Genomic DNA, 20,789 nt, shown 5'->3' with positions numbered 1-20,789 from the left:
TTTACATGAGCTTATGTAAGCATTCCATCACTGAGCTTCACTCTCAGGCTAATACACTCACACACACACACACACACACACACACACACCACTGTTGGTAGAATAATACACATTATTTTTCCCCAAATTGACTTACAGTTTACATTGTTTGCCTTATAACAAATAGTTTTGTTTTGGCTTCTAAATGTACCTGTTTTTGAAGACGGTAATTTGAAATCCCCTCTGCTCCAATTAAACAAGACTAGCTTCTTGTTTTGTCATTAGAGAGTATTGTTTATTGACCCAAAATGGCCACTTAAAGCACATCCCTTTCCTCAATTTATCTTGTGCTTTTGAAAGCTAGAGGCAGTACATGAATCCCTTTTGTTTTTCTCCAGGGAGGGCCCGGAAGCAAGACGACAGTTATGTTAGTTTTACTAGTAAGCTAAAAACCAAAGCAGCATGACATTTATATTGTCTTAATTTTTACTATTTCTAGTTTAACAAAAATATTTTTTAATATGTGGCTGCAAATTGTATATACTAGAGTTTTTCTGGAAAAAAAAACTATTGGCCATATTAGATTCTGTAATAGATTGGCTATAAATCTAAAACTAATTCTATAGACACTTCAGGCAAATCAAGTCATTCATTAATATCTTAGGCTAATTTCATTGCCATCAATTAGCCTCCACCCCTTACTTGCTTGAAGATAAACTGTGATACTCGACTCACTTGACCTTAGGAGCTAACCATCTGAAATGATTTCGGTGAGATTTTTAACTAATGACTGATTACTGTAAGCATGAGATCAGACAGTTAGACCTGAGCAAAGCCTTTGTGAAAGGCAGTGTAAAGGTCATAGGCAGTGGAAATAATTTTACCATGTATACAGTGATTTTTTTGTGTTGTATACTTTTGCCTCATGTTGGTGTGAATAGAGTTATGGATGCATAGACATACTGATTCAAAGAAGAATTGTCATTCCCATGATGATTCAGTGTTTGAAATTGTTAGAGGTAGTCAAAAGACATTTAGGACAACAAAAATGAGAAAATAAGTAATTTGGATATGACAATTTTTCCTCCTTGTAAATTTTGGGTGAAACCAATATCACCAATCAACTTTTAAATAATTTTAGAAATTAAAAGGTTTATAGTCTCTCTTCTGATAATTGTGATTCATATAATATCCAGGATAAATGGCTAAAGAATGTAAAATTCTCTTATTTCAAGACAACCTTTTCAACATCCTATCAGATCTGCTAATTTTGATCACATCGAAAAAAAATTTTTAGGATAAGAACGTTATATTATTATTATATGGAAGATAGTTTTTGTAAGGCTTTATAACAATGGTCCTCAATTTTCCTAATGCTGTTTCTCATATTGTACTGACCATAAAATTATTTTTACTGCCACTTAAAAACTGTAATTTTGCTACCATTATGAATCATAACACAAATATCTGTCTTTTCTGATGGTCATAGGCAGACTCTTCAAAAGGGTCATTTGATCCCAAAGGGGTCTTTACCCACAGGTTGAGAACTGCTTTATATGATTTTTTAATATGATTCCCTAGAAAACTTTAGTTAATATTTTATAGTAGTAAATATCCAAAAATATAATTTGTGTTTCTTTTGTCAAGACATTGGCAATACAATATAACTTGAATTCTTGTGACTATAAATATTTATAGTCATAGTGCATTGATGTGACTCAAAAACCAGTGAACATTCTCAACTCAGGCATCACCATACATAGAAAGAATATTTCATTTATAGTTTGGTAGATGTGTACTTTTCATGATAAACTTTAAAAATTTGCAGTTTTCTCAAAAGTTCTTGCTTCATAATAAAATAGAGAGCAAAGGACAGAGGAAGTTCCTTTCACACACCCACAGACTCTTTCATTTACCAAGATCTCTCCATGAGTGCTATACTTTATTGATTGGTTGATATATATATATGAAATTAATCAAGTTACATTGATACAGCCTTATCTCCAAAGTCCATAGACCTCATGATAGTAAACTCTTTATTGATTGTTCTATGATTTTGGATGACTATATCATGCAGTGCAGCAGTCACCTATATAGTATTATACAAAATATTATAGCTACTCAATGATTTCCTTTGTTCTGATTATCCACAAATCCACAATTTTTGCCTATTACAATTTCCTTTCTGTTGCTGTGATCAAACGACCTAACAAAAAGGAAATTAGAAGACAAAAAGTTTGGTTGAACTCACAGTTTCAGTTACAGCCCGTTGTTGCAGGGGTTTGAAGCAGTAAGATCTTGAAAGAGCTAGTCAGGACACATCAAGAGCAAAGAGGTACAGGTGCAGGCAGGCAAGCTTGCCCTCTGAACTCATATGCAGTCCAGGGACCTCTGCATAAGGAATGAATGGTAAGGACCACAGTAGATTGTATTAAACTCATTGTTCAATTATCACATTTAATCCTCACAGTCAATAATACAGATCAAGTTGAATGTAAACGTTGCCTCATTGCGATGCTTCCAAGCTGACTGTACGTTCTGCCAACTTGACAACTGAAGCTAGCAATCACATTATTCACTGCTGATATCTTACTCTCCATAATACGGCCTTTTCCAGAATTTGAATCACTGAAGTAATACAATGTGTATTCCTTTCATCCTGGCTTCTGGTTTTTATGATCTGGTAACTCACTTATATTCATCTTTTAATGCATATACCATGGTCTACCATAGTGAAATAAACATGAATTGAAGATTTGTCATAAGATTTAAGTAACATATTGCCAGTTAAATGGTGTTCTGTGTTCTGCATAGATAAATTTAGTTTCATGTTTATTTTCAATATGTACCGCTCATTTGAGGACTTCTTAATATTGAGCTACTATTTAACTAAAGTTTCTTTTCAATTCTTTTCCTAGACTGGAACACTTCTGTGATTGATTGACACATTTTTCAAAGTGATATTCCCACTATAAAATATCAATGTTTACAATACATATTACATTCTGAAATATTCTTACCTCACACTTTGGTGAAAGACATAATGTAAAAACAATTTCTCTAGTCACATAAGTAAATTATGTGGCTGTTTATTTTAGTTTTTTTTTTTTTTTCTGAAATCCAACTTCACTTTATCAAGTATCAGAGAATAACGTAGCCAAGGGTGCTTTAAATTTTATATTTTCTTATCTATTACACAGTTTACTGCATCATGTTTGTGAACTGACTATAGCATCCTGACTGTATAACTGATGTGCAAACACAGAAAGATTTTAAAAATGACAAATGGTGTTTATTCATTATGGGTGTTTATTTTTTGACTTTTTATGTATGTGAGTATATGCTGGTCCATTTCTATGTGCGTGTGTGTGTGTGTGTGTGTTTGGAGAGAGAGAGAGAGAAAGGGACAGGGAGAGAGTGAAAGAAAGAGGTACTTATATTCCAAGTTGCATGTCATAAATTTGTCACCGAAATCAGTGTCTATGGTTAGAATTCCCTTTTAAGGTTATGTACTCAGTTAAATAATTTGATTAACAGTAACTATGGTAGTGATAATAGTAATTTATTGTTAAGTGCTTTCATTGAGTCTGGTAACCTACTGGAATTGCAAAAAGACATTTCTTCTCATTTAACACCACCTTGTAAATATTATCATTCCTCCTGTGTCCAGAAGAAACCAGGAAGTGTGCACTGATACCGTATTACTTGACCTAATATGACTTTCTCAAAGTCAGGGTCTCCCTGGATTCAAAGACCATTCATTTCCACTACATTAGTAAATGATGGTACAGGACAATTAGAAAATTGCTTGGACAATCTCGACCTCTGATGAGGTTTTATTGATTTAACATGCTATTAGTTTGAAAGTGTCTTATTTAGGAAAACATAATAGAGAGCATGTATTTGAAATATTTCAATCTTCTAGTGCTGTTATGTAATAGCAAAGATTTCTTTTTGTTTTTTTTCTTTCTTTCTTTCTTCTTGTTGTAGTAGATTAAATCTTTACTTCCTTTCATTACTATATCTGCCACAATCTGCTTCAGCATTATTTTTCTTGAGTTCTTGCTGTGAGGTTAAAGAGTTGCTGTTTGGTATCACAATGTACAGGCAGATGCCTTGAATTTTGTCAGTAAGTGAACTTATCCTTAAAGGTTTCTCTGTTGAATGTCATAGCTTCAGCTCTCTAGAGTTGTTTGTACATCTGAAGTCTGTGCTTATGAGTTGGAAAGAACTTGACCTTGGGCCATTACCATTGTGTGAGCAGGCTCCAGAGCATCCACTGATTTTGCAAACAGGCCTTTCACTGCTTTTGTTTCCTTGCATTATATATATTGACTCGCATGCCTTTGCAAATCAAAGGATCCTACTACTAACCTTATTACACTTTCCTTGATGCCTTGAGTCAGAAAAAAGAAATGGAATAAAAATCCCTTTGTCTTCTGACTACCAAATCTATCCATGCAGATATATATACACTTATATCTGGTCTTCCTAATCCCACTGCAAAAGGTATTATTGCCAAATTTGATCAGTGACTCATCCCTCTGCTCTCAACATTACTTTAAGCTATGGCTACTACTTAAGGATTTTCTCTTGAAATTATTTTATTTCTTTCTCCTCCACTTCAACAATTAGAACCTAAGTCTTAGCCTTTCCGATCTCTACTGTTCTACTATATAAAATGATCAATTAAAACAGTCAGTGATAGTATTTACAATTGTACCTTTTTAGTCTACTTCATTGGTACGTTCTTCTCTATCAGCATTCTAAATGCTGAACCTACCCAATACCATCTTCAGCTCTATCCCATGTTTTTTTATTTTATTTTATTTTAATTTTTGCTGTTGTTATTTGTCTCTCTGAACACTCTTCTTAACTATTACATTGCTGTGTGTTTAGTTGGTGGTACACACATATCATGGTGTACATGAGGAACTTAGAGGACAGCATAGTAAGTTATTTTCTCTTTCTACCATGTGTCCTGAAATTAAAATTTAGTCACAGAACTTGGCAGTGAGCACTCTTTTTTGACGAGCCATCCCACTATCCATATTTTACTGGATTATTAATCTAAATATGTATAATCATGCCTACATACAGAACACACACATATAGACCTATACAGAATTATTCTTAACATGACTTTATGGCTCTGATTACTCAGCAAAATTCTTCACATACTTATCTAGTGGTCATTGACATTGTCAGTTAATTTTAAATTTAGAATATGAAATTAAATGCCTTCATGTCTACCCCATGTGTTCTGGAAAATGATTAGAAATAATTTGTTACCATATTTCACTGGTAATTTTCATGCCTATCTCTGATACATTTTCTAAAACTACCCCCATCTTTCCAAAAGTTATCATTATAGTTCAAGTACCACCACTACTTGATCATCCCTAAAAGGTTGCCCACACATTGTATCAATGTTTCACATATTTAATACATATTTTCTCAACATCAGGATGAAATCTAGACTCTCACTTTGCTATATTATCTGTCTCCTGTCTACTGTCTAATGCTATTTCATGTTATTTCAAGCTCTATCTATATTGTAGTCACCACTTTTAGGACATATGGAACCAATACTGCATTTGGGGTTCAATATTAACTATTTTAGACACTCCAGATTACAATCTTTCTTTGTATCCTTTAGTTACCATGAAAAGTCTATCTCCTTGGATGAGAGAACTTTACCCAATCTAATTCTCAAGAGATTTTTCTTCTTCCATTCATTTTAAAATCCCGTAATTCCATTTAATTTCCCTTTTATTACTAGAAACTGTGCATTTGTTTAAAACTTTGGTCCACTCTTTTATTGTGCAAGTTCCATGCTAGCTAGTAAACAAATTCTTGTTTACTGATGCAGGTGCAGTAAGTAGTTAGCCGAGGTTCTCTTTGCTTCTCTCTGAGCAAAAAGATCTTGCCGAAGGACTCTAACTTTACTTTCTTCTACATAGCTTATGAAAAGCATCTTCCAGCGGGCTATGTAAGCCGTTGGCAGAAGCATCTTATTCTAACTTTGTTCATTCATCCCTATTGGCAGCCCAAGGCAGGGACAAGGGCTCCCTAGACTCCTCCTGCACAAATGTCAGGTTTGGTTTGATTGCCATCCACTCATTCCTATTCATGCCAGCACACACAGATGGGCTAATGGGCCTCCTAAAGAGACTCAGCAGGAATTTCCTTTTCCAGCTGGAGACAGAAGAATGCTGGCTTAAGTGTGAGAAGAAACCCTCAATAATGTAATTAGCACATAGTTGGATGTATATTCTGCATACGAAAAGATCTTTTCTTTTAAATGTAATTTTTTATTTAGGTCAGGGAACATGACTAATATTAGTTACACCCTATCAACATTCCAAAACACATTTTATAATTTCTATCGTAAGTGGCACTAGAATTCATTTGGCCCCCATTCAATATAAAACAGATTCTTCAGAATTAAGTTAATTTGCTTAAATGCCATTCATACATGTATTTTTTCCGTATCTGCCAACAAGTTTCTAACTACTGCAGGAACAGGAGTATGCTTTTCTGAGACAGCTCAACTACAAAAATCTCATGGCAGGGAATTTGATATTCCCTTGACGAATTTAAACATTCCATAAATATTACTTGAAAATATACTCAGAGCCAGGCATGCTTGCCAGACATGATTCTTTCTGCCATAGCATACCATGAGCAAAGCAGAAAATGCACCCGCTTTCCAGGGTATGAGTTAGAGGGTGTGAGGCAAAATAATAATAATAATAATAATAACAACATATAAATAAGCAGATTTATATTCATTTTATTATAATATCCTTACAAAACATCAGTCTGAGGAGCTAAGAAAAAAAAATCTAATGGAGATTATTTTCTCAATTGTTGCTTCTCTGAATTTTCCACTAGTGTGATGTTGGAAGAAGCTTAAAGATATGGAATGTGGAGCCATCTAGTGAAATATGTCCTTGACAAGAGAAGAGAAATGTCACTATCACAGTGTTCTAAAGGTGGTTCTCTCTAAAATCATAAAAGGTGAAATTGTGACTAGGGCTACAGGAGAAGAAGTCAGTATGTTTTTATATTGTATTAAGGTTCACAATTGCTTTACGACAATTAGGTGGGGTGTTATGAAACAACTTTGTTATAAAGAAATGAAAAATCAAGGACGATAAAAGGAATAATATAAAATGAAATCTGTTATCTGTTAATTCACAAATCCTGGCGAGTACAAAAACTCAAAATCATCTTATTCTTTTTTGAATTTTTATTTTTTACATTACTTACAGTTTATTCACTTTGTATCCCAGCTCTAGCCCTCTCCCTCATTTCCTCCCAATCCCACCCTCCCTCCTTCATCTCCTCCCATGCCCCTCTCCAAATCCACTGATAGGGGAGATCCTCCTCCCCTTCCATATGACCCTAGCTTATCAGGTCTCATCAGGACTGGCTGCATTGTCTTCTTCTGTGGCCTGGTAAGGCTGCTTCCCCCTCAGGGGGAGGTGATCAAAGAGCCAACCACTGAGTTCATGTCAGACAACCCCTGTTCCCCTTACTAGGGTACCCACTTGGAGACTGAGCTGCCATGGGCTACATCTTATTCTTAAAAGTGCTTGTCCTATGATGATGCTGTTACAAAATACTTTGATGATATATCAGGATGATATATGGATTGTCTTTTAGGCTGCAGAATCATATTATTTTACATTACATGGACATATACAAAAAAAAAATCCCTGGAATCCCTGTGATGACCCCAGAAACAAACACAAACATACACAGACAAAACAAAACAAAACAAAACTATTTGCAGAAAACTCCAATACAGCTCTAAAATATCAAGGTAAAAAGTATAGTGAAGATAAGGATTATACTGTATTAAAAATTATTTAAATTCAGTGTCTTAAATGTAATCTGTGCGTGTATTCTAGAGTGTGAAGTAACCCATAGACCAGGGCCAACTTGTGTGTGGGTGAGGTAGAGATGTTTGTGAAAGGATAGAGGGGCAGGGTGAATATCATTCAAATATTCCTTAGTTCCTTAGACTTGGGACTCATTGGTTTTAGAGATGAGAAATTTTATTTATTGCGTTCTGCAATCTGATTTTAATTATTCTTCATTTCTACAGTAATGAGGAAATTATGGCATCTTTATTAAATTGTTATTTATTAGAATTCCTTTCCAAGTTAACTTCATTGGTCTCATGCTCTTTTTCAAATAAAATGCCACAATAACTAATTCTCAAGTTCAAGCTGATGTTATTTTTCTAAGTAGAAGGACCACTTTTGATTGCACTTAACACACTATTTTCCATAACAGTGAAATGTCACATTTTTTTTCCTTACCCTTTGACAGCCCACGAATACACTTGATATAGTGCTTGCTATGTGGAAATAGAGCCAATGGAATGCCAAGATACGAATTAGGCAAGGAAGTCTGAAGCTGTGGCTCTGTGTTTTGTTAGTGATGGAAGGTAGGAAGATAAACCTGGAAACTTTCCAGTGGGAAAACCAGGAGTCTTCAGGAATGTTCTGATTGACGTGTCAAATCTGTGGCTTACTAGTAGAAAAATAGAACTTGCCATCTTTGGCTTTCTGTGTGTAGCCTGAAGTAGAAAGCAAACTTAGAAACCAGGAAAACCTTTACCTATTGATCCTTTATTGGTGATTTGGGGCCATTGGAGAGAGAAATTCTTGTTTGACTCCCTGTAAGGTTGTGAGGCATAGCTCTGTGGTTGTAGGTGAGTGTGATTTGTAACATTCTGATTATTATGGCAGAGGTTTTGTGGAGAAGATACTGAAGATCATAGTTACTTGCTTCCTATTACACATAATGAAATACAGACTTTCACAATTCTATGGGGTCCTAAATGATTTTATTGTTGCCAAACATTATAAGGCATTGTCTGTTCTTTCATTCAAGGCCTAATTGATTCAGTGATTCAGTCATTCTTTTATTCTTGTTCCTTCAATCATTACTTACCACATTAGATGGTTTATTGCTGGAAACAACAGCACTTTTATGACAGATTGACAATCTTTTCCTGAGCTTCAGTGATGTCATCTTTAGCTCAGTGATTTCCTACCTAGTAGGTGACTTGTTCTGAGTTTTCATTTTTGATCTATAATCTATCTTTTCCTGCAACTCTAAATATTTAGACTTGAGCAGACTTTTTCTTTGTCTTTAGCTGTTTCAAGCTATGTTCCTTGTGTTTTAATTTAGCTTTACATGTTCATATCTGCTCTATAAAGCAATGACTTTCAAAGTTGTCTCAAATACCTACTCTTAACTTACTAGTGTTTCAAATATCATAGCTACTGGACTTCTTCTTTTGACTATCTAAAAATCATCTCAAACTTCTAGAACACTGTACAACTATGAAAATCTAATCTAATAATCTATTGCCTACTCTCAGCCTTCTACAGCCCAGAAAATTAAACATCTTTTCATGCTCAGACCAGTTCTTTGGCACATTAGTTTTGATTCTTTATCCAATATGTCACTAAGTCCTACTATATGTAAGTCCAAAACACATCTGATACCTGACCATGCCCTATTGAGTATATGCACAATACAAATTGAATTTGTAGGATTTTTTTCTTTCTTTCTTCTTTTTTTGGAAGGAGGAAGAAGGTCATAAGGATCAGGCCAGACCTGGTTGGACTGAGAAATGAATGTGATCAGGCTGCATAATATGAAATTCCCAAATAATCAATAAAAATATTATTTTGGAAAAAATATATCTCAAACATTATACAACGAAAATCGTAACAGAGTGCCATAATTTCTTTACTACAAATACCCTTCGTGTTAATTTGATTTCTCTATTCTTTTCTCTGGATAGCATAGCTTTGATATACTTATTCAGAAAGGTTTTTTTTTTCTCATCAAAATGATAATTATCATAACTCCTCTATTTCTAAGTTAATATGCTATAACAAAATTCCACTTTTATTTTGTTCAGTTCTCACTCATCATCAGCTCACTCTTACTCTTGTTTTCACTGAATTTACTTCTGTGATAATAAATTCCCATATCAGGAGCACTATAGTTGCTGTTCCCTTTCCATTGGGTCATCTCTTTTTAGATTTTCAGAAAAGGAACTCTTCTGCCTATTTTATTTAATATTTGTTTTGTTTTATTGAGAATGAGTATTTGGGAGACCAACAGAGCCAAAAACAAACAAACAAACAAAAAACAAAAAAACAAAAACAAAAACTCTGGGGCCAGGGGTACACACAGAGACTGATGCTCCAACCAAAGACCATGCTTGGAGATAACCTAGACCCCCTGCTCGGATGTAGCTCATGGCAGCTCAGTCTTTAAGTGGGTTTCCCTAGTAAGGGGAACAGGGACTATCTCTGACATGAACTCAGTAGCTGACTCTTTGATCACCTTCCTCTGGGAAGGCAGCCTTGCCAGGCCACAAAGGCAGATGATGGCTATCAGTAGACTAGGTGAGGAACATAGCAGGAGAAGAGGGAGAGAGTGAGACTGGCAGGAGATGAGGGAGGGGGCTACAGCCAGGATACCAAGTGAATACATTGTAATAAATAATAAGTAAAAATAAAAAAGAGAGCATGAATATTTGTGTGTTTCTAAGACTCATGTGGAGTGTATTATTTAGTGTAGGCCAATCTCTTGCTGACTTTGACCTGTCTCTGCTACCACCACACCAGGCTTCATCTTGAGGTCTGACGAAATACCATTTTTTCAGAGAAGACTCCATAAACATCAGTTTATTTATCACATTATTCTTCTGGAAGTTAGATCTGCCTGGAACTTGAGATCTCTCTGTCTTAGTTTCCCATATGGTGGGATTACAGGTGCATACCATCATTCTCAATTTTTCTTTGTGAAATACTATTTTACGTTTGCATTTGGAAAATTACACACATATTCTGTAGAAGTTTTTCTATCATAACTTTTATTTTAGGAAAGAAAAGTGTTCTCTTGAATTTTCACACCAATCACAAAAACCCTTTCATATCTTTTCTCCTTCAATGCAAAGCTAGAAAAGGCAAAGTAGGGGGAAAAGGGCGGCATCCCATTATGAAAAGTCACAGGAGTTAGTAAATTAATTAGTCCTAAATGCTGGTGACTTAGCAAACTCTAAGAATATACAGTGTGTTCCTAAATTTCTAGAGAGTTAAAATTACAGTATATTGCATAAAGCTTCTTACTCCATTCATACAATCATTTCACTCTGGTTTAACTAATCATCTAGTCTCTTTTTCACAAATGTAGAATTGCTGCTGGAAAAGCTTCCTTTAGGTAAAAGTGAACCTCTATAAGTGACATGCATCAGGTTGTGTGTTTTACTCTAATATCCCCACCATTTTGGGAATTGACCTAGATGTACAAGATAGTCTTCATTACTGAAAATTTATAGTTCTCCAGTGGCTTTCATTTGCTAAATTAGCTTCTGCTGCATATTAAACATTGATAGCTAATGCTACTTTATCGCTGCTGGTCCTTTTCAGCATCTCTTTTCGCAGAGTACAATCTCCATAATTAGAAAATAGCATGGCTTCTTCATCTAGCACATCAGGAGGGTAAAGATGTTGTGCTCCGGCTCTCATTTCATATGCCAGCCTTCATAACACTGATGGGATAATAGCATTCTTTCAATTTTATAATGGTAATAGGTGTGCTAAATTGTCTTCCTAAAAAATAAAAATGAAACATGGAAAGATGTGAATGTATTAAGACAAGGAAACATCACATTAACAGAAATGTCATATTAAATTTTGGAAAAATTTAGTACTAAAGGAAATTGGTATTTCTCTTGTCAACAAGAACAACTGCAGGAAAAAATTAGGTGAGTAACATGTTTCAACTTTACTAGTCATCAAGCTTCTCAAAGTTCTGCTCTTTATTTGTATTCATATAATTTCTCATTTGCATCCCACTCATAATCATATGTAAAGGTGAATCTCTGTGACTTTAACAAGGTCATTAACTATCTGGTAATGTTGAAAAAGTATAAAGAATTTAAACCTAATGTTGGCATTTAATTTACCAATACACTGTGTACTTTGATAATATAAATCCAAGAAGCCTTATTAACTATTATGGGGATGCAAAAAAAAAAAAAATTCTAATACTATAAAGTCAAGTGAAAACTTATACGTCATAACAAGTTTTTTAAATTTCAGAGGCTAAGATGATATATAAATAGTATACATTTATTTATTCACTCACTTAAAAAAAAAAACAAAAAAAAAAAACTTGAGACAAGGCCTCACGTAGTTAAATCTTTTCTTGTTCTGATCCTCCAAACACTATTTATCAAGTTCAAGGACATAGGTATGTACCATCATACCTGATTTAAAACAAATAATTTAGATATGTCAATGTTGATAAAGCAAAGTACTAGAGAATGTTGAAAGATGTGTAGTAACTTTATTACCAATTCTTACTACATATGTAGTAACTTTCCTTTTTAATTTAATTTAATTTTTTATATATTAGTTACAGTTTATTAACTTTGTATCCCAGCTATAGTCCACTCCCTCATTCCCTCCCAATCTTTCTTAACACTTCACTTGTTTACTTTATATTCCTACCAGTTTTCTAGTAACTTAATACCTCTAATTTTAAAGATGATTTAAGTTGCATAATTAGAATATTTTTTATAGCTTAACCTTAAAAATGCTCTAAAATTAATTGGGGTATTATTTACTCATACATGAGTAAAAGATCGAGCAGTAGTGACTTTATCACAATGAGGAAAGAACACTCATAATCTACTTCTTAGCTTTAGGATATTTAAGGCATGTTACTTAGAGGCTGGGAAGAATGATTAGCTTTCTCTGTTGTTTTAGAGATTGTATGACATGGTAAGTCCTTGTAGAATATATAGCACAGCAAAACATATTCACCTTGTAATAGCATATCATTTATCAGGGTCCCAATATCCCTAAGAGTCTGTTCTTAGGGGCTTAACTTCTTGCTGCTAGGCTCCAACTCAAAGATTTTACTCCCTTTTAACATGGTTTAACTGAAGAAAAGGCCTTTAACATATGGGCCTATAAGGGATATTCCATAAGGGATATTCCAACTATATAACTATTTCAAAATTATTATTAAGTTGTAGTTCTTACCTGAAAATTCACATTTATATATGAGCAAATGCATGTATATATAGAATTAGATGATTTTTTAGTGTGACTGTTTATTTTCATCCAGTTTCACCATGTACCCCACTCTCTGCACAACCAAATATGCTTTATTATATAGATATTGAAAGTCAAAACCTTTCCTATGACTTTTGTGTTGGAGTGTGACATAAATGTCTGTGCAGTCATAAGATCAGTAAAGCAAATGTGTATCTATGGGAGAAGGTAATTGCATGTAATGAGTTCATAGCCGCCTTGTAGGCCATGTGACATATTTATTTCTTTAGTTAAACCAATAATATTTATTATATACATTACTTGAGATAATTCATTGCTCTAACTGTCCTTTATTGTACAACTTTGTAGATTAGTTTAATATATTCTTAGCTATTATTCCTTAATTTTAATTAATTGAGCCATCACAAATTATACACACTTAAAGTATGTTTCACATCACTCACTCTTCTTCAGAATTGTTGTAACAGTTAATATTCCTACCCATTCCTAACTAGCCTTGTGTTGAATATGAGTGAATTTTTTTATTTATCTCTAATACCTATAAAACTTATGTCTTTGATTATAGTTTCTTCTCAAATTGTATCCATCAGTGAGTCATTGCTAGAAAATGATAAAAATTACAAATCTTGCTTTCTCCTCATCTTCATACAATAGCAATCTGTATTTTCTTATATTATTTTACTTGTTAATGGATCTATTTATTTATGTTTTAATTTATTCTACTGTCTGAGAATTTCTTACATTTAATGTGTTTTGATCAAATCCAGCTCCAATCCATACCCTATTATTCCCCACAACAACTTATGATCTTTTTAGAAATCACTGAGTCCACTTTATATACATAGGTATATAAAGTGTATACTGTATATACATGGGTGTAGGACAGTCTATTAAAAAACATGGGTAGCCATTCAGGGTTACATCCCTGAAGTAAACTGACTCTCCTTTTCCCAGAAGACACAAAATTTCCAATAGCTCCTCAGTTAGGGGTAATATATACATCCTTGTTAGGATTTTTTCAACTGTTACTTGTCTTTATTTTATTTCTTTTTAATTTTTTTCTTTTTATTAATTACAGTTTATTCACTTTGTATCCCAGCTGTAGGGCCCTCCCCTAGCTCCTCCCAATCCCATCTTCCCTCCCTCTTCTTCTCCTATGCTCCTCCACCAGTCCAATGATAGGAGAGATCCTCCTCCCCTTCCATTGGACCATAGTCTATCAGGTCTCATCAGGACTGGCTTCATAGTCTTTCTCTGTGGACTAGTAAGGCTGCTTCCCCCTCAGGGAAAGGTGATTAAAGAGCCAGCCACTGAGTTCATGTCAGAGACAGTCCCAGTTCCCTTTACTGGTGAACCCTCTTGGACACTGAACTGCCATGGGCTACATCTGTGCAGGGGTTCTAGGTTATCTCCATGCATGGTCCTTGTTTGGAGTTATCAGTCTGACAAAAGAACCCTGTGGCCCAGATCTTTTGGTTCTGTTGCTCTCCTTGTGGAACTCCTGCCATCCCATGTCTTTCTATCTCCCCCTTCTTTCATAAGTTTTCCTGCACTCTGCCCAAAGTTTGGTTATGAGTCTCAGCATATATTTTGATACCCTGTTGTCTAGTGACTTTCAGAGGTCCTCTGTGATAGACTCCTCTCCTGTTCCTTCTTTTTCCCCTCTTCTGATGTCTGTCCCTTTTTTCTTTCTGAATGTTAACTGAGCTGCTCTTGCACTGGTCTTGTGCATGCAATCACCGCTACTGTGAGATGATGTATGTGACCACCCTGGCATATCTGGCAAGTGCTGCTGATGTTCACTACCTGTGAACATCATCTTTTAAAATCATCTGCTGCCTCTTCCATGAGAATCCTTTAGCCTTGCGTGTAATGGGGGTGTGAATGTGATACAGATGTCCCATTTACAGCTGAACACTCCAAAATCTCTGCTTCTGTGTATGTTAACTAGTTGAGGGTCTCTGCATTAACTGTCATCAATGAGAAGTTTCTCTGATGAACATTGAAAGATGCACTAATCTACTATTATAGTGATATTACTTAAGGTACCGACTTGTAATATACCTATTTGGCAGAATGATACTATTTATGAAATGTCTTTCCTTATTCTACCATAAAGTATAATGTTGCACTTTTTGTTTGTTTGTTCTTCAAGACAGGGTTTCTCAGTGTAGCCTTGGTTGTCCTGGACTCAGTTTGTAGAACAGTCTGGCCTGGAACTCACAGAGATTAGTCTGCCTCTGCCTCCCGGAGAAGTCCTGGGATTACAGGCATGTACTAGTGCACCAGGCTTGTTACACATTTTTAGTGTAATGTGCATTATGGCCCTGGCCAGAGGTCATCTAGGACATGGTCGGCCTCCTCAGGCATGCACAGAACCAGACTGGTGGTCATCTTAGGCTAGCTCCCTGTCTGGGCCCCATGGCGCTGGACTGGTGGTCATCTCAGGCTCTCTGTGTTTCAGGAAGTGTTGGGCTACTAATCACTGGGTGTTCAAAGGTCAGAACACTGAGCATTGACATAGCCTCTCCCCTCTCTGTCATCTACTGGCACCCATGTGACACAGCACCCACACCGGCACCCCCTCAAGGGGCAGGATCAAAATACACTTGGATGTTTAAATAAGAATAAATATTTTAGCCAAAAGGTAACATCCTTTCCAATAAAGTTGAGCCCTCTCCAGGAAATAGTTCAAGCAGCTAGTCAATGCTCCTTCAGCATCCTGGTAGCTTACCAGCATGCTTTGTCCAAGTTTTCACCTCATGACTTCACCTGTCTGACCTCTCAGTTCCAGTCTCTAGATTAGTTCTTTGTACTCCACAGCCCGTGGCACACACTTAAACTGACTTCATGCACACTCTGCAAATACCACTCTTATGCTTAGATTCAGCTGCCTCATAGTCTTACTTCTCTTCTTGCCATGGAGGGTTTTCCTGTCTTGATATCAACAAGCCTTGCATCAGTTGTGATGGAGAAAGTCATTAATATCTTCTCAGCTGGCATTATTTCCTGAATAAGTTTTTCTGTGATTTCTAGTAACATTAAATAGTAAAGATTATATTTTTTATTAAACTTTCTGATTAATTTTACACATTGGCTATAATTAACCTGCAGAAAATAAACACTGATTTCTTAATGAATAATATAATTACACTTGAAGATAAAATACTTGACATATTCGTTCCCAGTTATTTTTTTCTGTTTCTTTTTAAAAGACTTTTCTTTCTTTCATTTTATTGAGAATGAATATTTTTATACAATGTATTCTGATTATGACTCCCCTCTCCTAATTGCTTCCAGATCTTCCTTACGTCTTTCTAATCTATATCCATTTCTTCTCTCATTAGAATAAAAACATATTTCTAAAATTCTAATAAAAGTAAACTAATATGAAATAAGAGGAAACAAATCAGATTAAGACAAAAGAGAAAATAAAAAGATTCAAATGAAATAGGTATACAGACACTAAGACACACACAAAAAGCACATAACAAGAAAACTACAAACAATTATACATAAGCAAAAGATCCATAAATTAAACAAAAATGTCCATAGCAGAGAGACAAACAAACAAACAATAAAACTTCCAAAAATACTATTGAATTTATATTGTTTTGGCCATCTACTTCTGTACATGGACCTGCCCTTAAGTGCAGTTTGTATACCAAATGAGACTTCATTTAAATTTTTTTTCCTTTCCTTTGTGAGAGTTAGGAATTAGGAATGGCTTCTGGATTAGGGACAGGAGAGAGTATCTACCTCCCTACAAGGTCTGGGGCTGTGTAGGCCCTGTGGATGCTTCCACAGTCTCCATAAGGTCATTCACACTTCAGTCTGTTGTGTCTAGAAGGTCTGGTTTCTTCAGTCTCTACCATCACCTCTAACCTTTAAGATCTTTCTGCCTCCTCTTCCGTATAGTTTCCTGAGCTCTGAGGGGAAAGAGTTGAACATTATGCAGTTGTGGGTTACTACACTTCTCCCCTCTATTGTAGGAAGAAGCTTCTCAAATGATGGCTGGACAAGACTCTGATCTATGGTCATATCAGAGTGCTACTAGCAGTCATTTTATTGTTACATTCCTTTAGTAGAGAGCTCATTAACCTTTTTACTTTACATATCATATCAAAGGTGCCAAACATAATGTAATAATGTCCAAGTGCAAAGAATATACTTAATACAACATTGCACAGAAACAATTGTTTAGTTGGACACTTAGGTTTTGTTGGACATATTAGAATTTATTCTGGCTGTCCATGTACACAATAAAGAATGTGTGTATTTTATCATATTTTTCATTCAGATAGATGATGTCAGGTTTTCTAAGAATGCCTGGTGTATTTGAGGATCAACCCCATCTATAATAACAAGGCCAGACATTCAAAACCAGAGACATGTCTGAAGTGACCACAGTAGGCCTGGATCTCACCTTTCAGATATTGTTGGGCTAGTCAATTAAAGCACAAGAGAAGTGAAATGGAAGTAAAAGAGCTGATTTTCTATGCTTCCCTTCTATCAAGAAAGTTTGGTTCCCTGAATAATCAGACAGCTTCGTGTGTGAGAGGGCAAAATATCATCAGATCTCCTCTGCTTCTTACATAGTAAGGAGGTCTTTGCTCAAGATGCCAATGAATTACAATGTTGGACTAGAAATTCAATTATTAAAAAAAATGCCTTACCTTTTGCCGGGGCCAGCCGGGCAGAGTCGAACAGTTCTTGAGTTGGGTGTGAGGATTAAAATTAATAAAATAAACACACAGCACACAGGAAACTTTTTAAAGGTCCAGACTCACAGCCATAGCAAAAGGCAGGCTGCTGTGTAAGCAGCAAGTCTCAAGTGCTGCCTCATCCTCTGCCTCCAGCCTTCTTGACCACTTTATTGTTTGAGGAGTTCCTTTTTGTCAGTCAAACATCTCAGAACAATAGGTTAATTTGCACAAGGAGCCAGAGGAAGAGGTGTAACCCTCACAAGCTATCCCACCTGTTGTCAAAAACAAAAGGAGATGGACTTGCAAGTTCTCCTCTGCCTTTAGTAAAGGCCTGCTAAAAACCATCTCTCCGCCGAGATTTAAATAACAAAGCAGGCTGCTGAGTCACGGCTCTGGACAACCTTTTTGGAGACAAGAATTTCTAAACAACTGATGGTTGAATGTGCTACAATTACCAAAACTTCTGTTGACTAATTTCTTTGGAAAAAGTAATAACTTTTAAAAATCATGTAGCATAGTTATAGGTGTTAAACTTTTCTTTTAACTGTTTATCGGTGCTCTTCTCAAGATTTATATGTCTGCTAATACACAATTCCTCCAAACAAATGACTCTATATATGCCATTCCCTCAATTCCAGTACACCAAATCTGGTGTAGGGTTAGCTGCCCTTCCTGTAGATTCATAGAGCCATCACAATTATCTATAAACAAGACTGAAAAATGTCACAAAGGATTTTAGCTAGAGTACAGGATTCTTAGGAAGCAGATACTGCTCTCCCTGGAAGAATATTATTCTAAGGTTAATTTAAATTACTGCACTTGTGTTATAATAAGTTATTATCATATACTGTGCAATTCTAAATACACAAATTATAACCTCATCATGATTAATGTTATGACAACGGAGCCACAAATATGCTAATTAGTATTTTACAGTTAATGTAGTACCTATATCTATATTTACTAATTGCTTATTTGTGGTTATATTGAAAGACTGCCAGGAGCCTATCTAGACGGGGAGACCCCGCTTCCCAAGGAACAGCGAGACCAGCCTTCGGATGCAAGCCGCAAGAGGTTTATTTTGATACACGGGTACCCGGGGCGACCAAGCCTATCGGAGGACTTGCGCGCCTCTTGGTTGGGGTGACGGGTTTTTATAGGGCTCGGGAGCAGGAGGCGCGGTTACAGAAGCGAGAAGCAGTTACAGGGTTCTGATTGGGTGGTTTGAACAAAGCCGTAGTTAAGTTACGTACCCAGAACAGGGAAGGCGGGAAGGCAGATTGTGAGCCAAGTCACGTCCACCCGGAACCGGAAGGCGGGAAGGCAGATTGTGAGCCAAGTCACGTCCACCCGGAACCGGAAGGCGGGAAAGAATGCAGCGAGGTAGCTCTTGCTATACCGCGCCTACTCTACATAGTGTTAACAATCGCTGCTTATACCGTGCCTACTCTACATAGTGTTAACAATCGCTGCTTATCTTTTGGTCTTTCATTTCCCCCTTTCCTATGATCATTTGAAGACCCAATCTTGGGTCTTCCAGATATGACCCCTTGTATCTTATAGATTTATTTTTTATAATGGGATCTGGGGTTCCTTCAGGGTGGATATAGGGGTAGTAAGCCAAGGAGAACTATTACAGGATCTCTCTAGGCTTTTAGCCCAGTTGCTGCAATATTAGTGTCCATTTCAGCTAAGCAGATGTCCAAGACAATAGCTAATGCCAGGGAGCCCCTTTTGACTTAGCATTTCAGCCTGCTAGGGGGGATTTGGGCGTAGATCTGTCTTCTGGAGCTTCTTCGAGCTGACCATTGGACCGTAGGCATCAGGGGCTAGGAAGGCTGAAATGCCAGTCAAAGGCTGGGCAATGGGGAAGTCCCAAGCATCTGGTTCGTTGATCCACCCGAAGAGGCAGGGAGCAATCATGTCAGTTTCCAGGAAGTCCAGATCTCAGCTTGCAGTCCACAGCTGATCCCGGACAGAGTTAAACAGGTGAAGATCTGCTGAGACAAATTCAGACTGGAGACAGGAGTTAAAATTTGTCTATTAAATGGGAAAGATCAGGGAAAATCTCATCTGCGATCCTTTTGAGCTATGCCAGATCCAGGTCACATCCCTGAAACTCATATGAAATTTTAGTACACAAAAGGAAATATACATAATTTTAAATACTCAGAAAAGTAACATATCAGCAAATCAAACATTTTGAGAGTAACAGGTAAAACTGCATCCCACTGAATGAGTATCAGTTAGCTGTTTGTTTTATAACCTTTATACACAACCTAAGTGTGTCCACAGTAACATTTTTTTTTCTTCTGTGGGCATAGCTGTTTGTAATTAGTCACACATGAAGCTTGGCCATTTTTATACACTCAGTATATACTTTTAGTTTTCACTTTTACTTTTATGTTTACACTGGAAAGTTAGGCAGAAATACATTACTGGCTTTTAGTGCTAAACCCTGGATGCTTGGACTTTCCTTAACAAAGCAACTAGAAGGAATAGGTTTAGGATATTTCTGTGTCAAAATCTACCCCAGAAATGGCAGATATTAAGAATAGCATACTAAAAGCTATGACTTTTGGGTCAGATGCACACATTAAACAGATGTTTTTAAAATAATGAGAAGCACCTTTAGTCTATCTTTAGAAGCCAACAAAGGAAATTAAAATCTTAACCTGGTGACTGAATAATAAGCAGTTATTGCTCCATCAACTTATCAGAACTCTATTGATCAATGCCAACACTCTGAACTTTTAAAATTTTATAACATAAGCACAACAGTAGCAAAGGGGGGGGGAGAAATTTAAAATATTTCCCATTTTTAATCTGCTTTAATTATTTTTATCTCTTTATAATTTATAATTATATACCTAAAAAAAAAACTACTTAGACTCTCCAATCTTTTGTATTTATCCATTCTGACATGATCCTGCTGAAGCCCAGAGTCTACGTACGATTTGCTTTTTATAGGCAAAGC

The 20,789-nt window shown here is 36.0% G+C and overlaps 1 protein-coding gene and 1 non-coding gene across 4 annotated transcripts in view; one reads left to right on the top strand and one right to left on the bottom strand.

Moving 5' to 3' along the window:
- Galntl6 (polypeptide N-acetylgalactosaminyltransferase like 6) overlaps positions 1-20,789 on the top strand; it is a 1,307,600-nt gene that overhangs the window by 275,738 nt on the left and 1,011,073 nt on the right. The window lies entirely within an intron of this gene.
- Positions 15,573-15,703, bottom strand: LOC132653860 (small nucleolar RNA SNORA17). Its single transcript, XR_009591700.1, has one exon. It is a non-coding gene; the product is annotated as a small nucleolar RNA SNORA17 (small nucleolar RNA).

This window comes from Meriones unguiculatus, chromosome 4 (genome assembly GCF_030254825.1).
Source record: "Meriones unguiculatus strain TT.TT164.6M chromosome 4, Bangor_MerUng_6.1, whole genome shotgun sequence".
NCBI lineage: Eukaryota > Metazoa > Chordata > Mammalia > Rodentia > Muridae > Meriones > Meriones unguiculatus.
The sequence above is the reverse complement of the archived record's forward strand: the minus strand, read 5'-3'. Positions and strand labels throughout refer to the sequence as shown.